Source organism: Lipotes vexillifer, unplaced genomic scaffold (assembly GCF_000442215.2).
Source record: "Lipotes vexillifer unplaced genomic scaffold, Lipotes_vexillifer_v1.1 scaffold202, whole genome shotgun sequence".
Taxonomy (NCBI): domain Eukaryota; kingdom Metazoa; phylum Chordata; class Mammalia; order Artiodactyla; family Lipotidae; genus Lipotes; species Lipotes vexillifer.
This window is the reverse complement of record NW_006777228.1, coordinates 426,248-428,680: the sequence shown is the minus strand read 5'-3', so window position 1 is coordinate 428,680 and position 2,433 is coordinate 426,248.

Genomic DNA, 2,433 nt, shown 5'->3' with positions numbered 1-2,433 from the left:
TGCTGAGAGGATGAAGATGATTGAAGTCAATGGGAGCTGGATATGAATAAACGATGGCAGCTTTTTCTGTCGGATAAAGTAACTTCTATTTTCTCTCCACCCAAGGAGCTTCTTCTCTTTCATCTTAAGATAGAGGCACTGAATACTGATGAGGCATGTCTTCAACTAACCTCAGTGATGAATTTTTGGAAATCCCATTTGGATTCCAAACACACGGTCTGCATTTTCTGCAGGGTTAGGTAATCTGCCAGAAATAATGTTTCCTTTCCACAGAAAAAGTGCACCAATGAATTACTTCAGATCTCTACCGTTTGCCTTACTGTCAAGTAACTTGTCTCTTTTTACTACTCCAACTCTATTTTCATAAAGTCTGGTTTTTGACGTTTTTACCAAATAGTAAAAGATTCAAACTGAATACCACTGAAAGCAGAAAAACAACAAAATAGAGTCACTACCAACTCCTGATATATAAATTCAGGCTTAAGTCTGTCTTACAGAGAAAGGCACATATACTCATGATTCTCAAGCTTATGTCAAAGATAATCACTTGGATGATTTTCTCATTTGAATTGGAACTTTCAGAAATGTGCTATATTGCTACAGAAAAGACACAACTGAACAAAACTGAACCATTCAAAATAGCCAAAATATAAGGGGTAATGGATAAATTAATCTGCATTTGGTCCCTATAGGTAAAGAGATTGAACTTATTGCTTGTTTGGAAGTAGCAGAAAAAGAGGTCAAGCATAAATATTTAGCTGCATTTATCAGACCCACAGGCTTTTGCAAACACTCAAATTGTGATCAAAACATGAAATGTATAGTTTGAATGAAGAGTACATTCTGTGAATATTTTCTTTAATAACTATTCTCCTCTTTTTTAAATCCTAAAGGAAAGAGGATTAAGATGCTTTTCATGAACAAAACCAGCTATGGCTTGATGTATCATCCCATACATCTCAACCATGGAAAAATATATCTTATTTGATCGATAAGAATAATAAAACACTACTCTCTTGGAGAAAACAAATGTCTACTGAAATTGGATAATGACCTATACTACCAAATCTCTGCAGAGAATCTTGCTGGAGTAGTAATTTGAATGATAGCACCTTGTAATTAAAATTTGTATCTAGTTTAAGAAAAAAATATTAATTCTGTTTCTGTCTTATACTTCCTCCATGGTTCAGCTTAAATTTCACATCCCCCATGAAGCATTCTGTGATTTTTCTAACATTGAATGGGATTTTTTTCTTCATGTGAAGGCCACACTACATTGACAATGCCTCTTTTATTGTTGTTGTTTACCCATTCATCAGTGGACAGGCAGTTGGGCTGTGTCCACTCTTTGGCTATTGTGAATAATGCTACTATAAACATTTGTGTGCAAGTTTTTATATAGATATATGTTTTCAGTTCTTGGGTATGAACCTAGGAGTAGAATTGAAACTGTGGTAGACAGAAGGTCTGCCAAGTACCTCCATGTCTCAATCCCCAAAAGCTATGAATTTGTTAGGAGAAATGGAAAAGGAGAATTCAGGTTGCACACGAAATTAGGAAATCAGGTATCCTACAACAGGGGTCCCCTACCCCAGGCCACACAGCAGGAGGTGAGCTGTGGGTGAACTAGTGAAGCTTCATCTGCCGCTCCCCATCGCTCGCATTACTGCCTGAACCATCCTCCCCCACCCCTCACCCATGGAAAAATTGTCTTCCACGAAACCAGTTCCCGGTGCCAAAAAGGTTGGGGACCATTGTCCTACAATACACAAGTGAGTCTCACATAATCACAACAGTCCATAAAAATGGAAGGAGGAGGCAGAAAATGTTGAAGTGATTCAATGTGAAAAGTATTCAATCTGACATTACTTGTTTTGAACGGGGGTGTGCAGGGTCAGATATGAGCCAAGGAGTGCAGTCAGCTTTTAGAAGTTGCAAAAGCCAAGGAAATGGATTTTCCCCTAGAGTCTCTATAAGAAATGTAGACCTGCCAACACCTATATTTTAGCCCAGTGAGAAAAGTGCAAGATTCCTGATCTATAGAATGATTACGATAATAAACTTGTATTCATAAAGCCACCAAGTTTGTGGTAATAAGTTGCAGAAGCAATAGGAAACTAATACACTGAGTCACATGGTAACTCTACATTTAACTTAAGGAATTGCTAAACGGTATTTTTCAAAGAAGCTCTACCATTTTACATCGCTACCAACAATTGCTCCACATCCTCACCAACACATTACTGTTGGTCATTCTGATTATGGCCATCCTAGTGCCTGTGAACTGGTATTTCATTGTGATTTTGATTTGCATTTCCTGGAGAGGGGGCAGGGAGGAGTTTGTACTTTTCCTCTCATATACCAGCACCAAGTATTTTCTAAGAAGAAAAAAAAATGCACTTCTAAAGATAAATACCAATTAAAGGAGCAGAG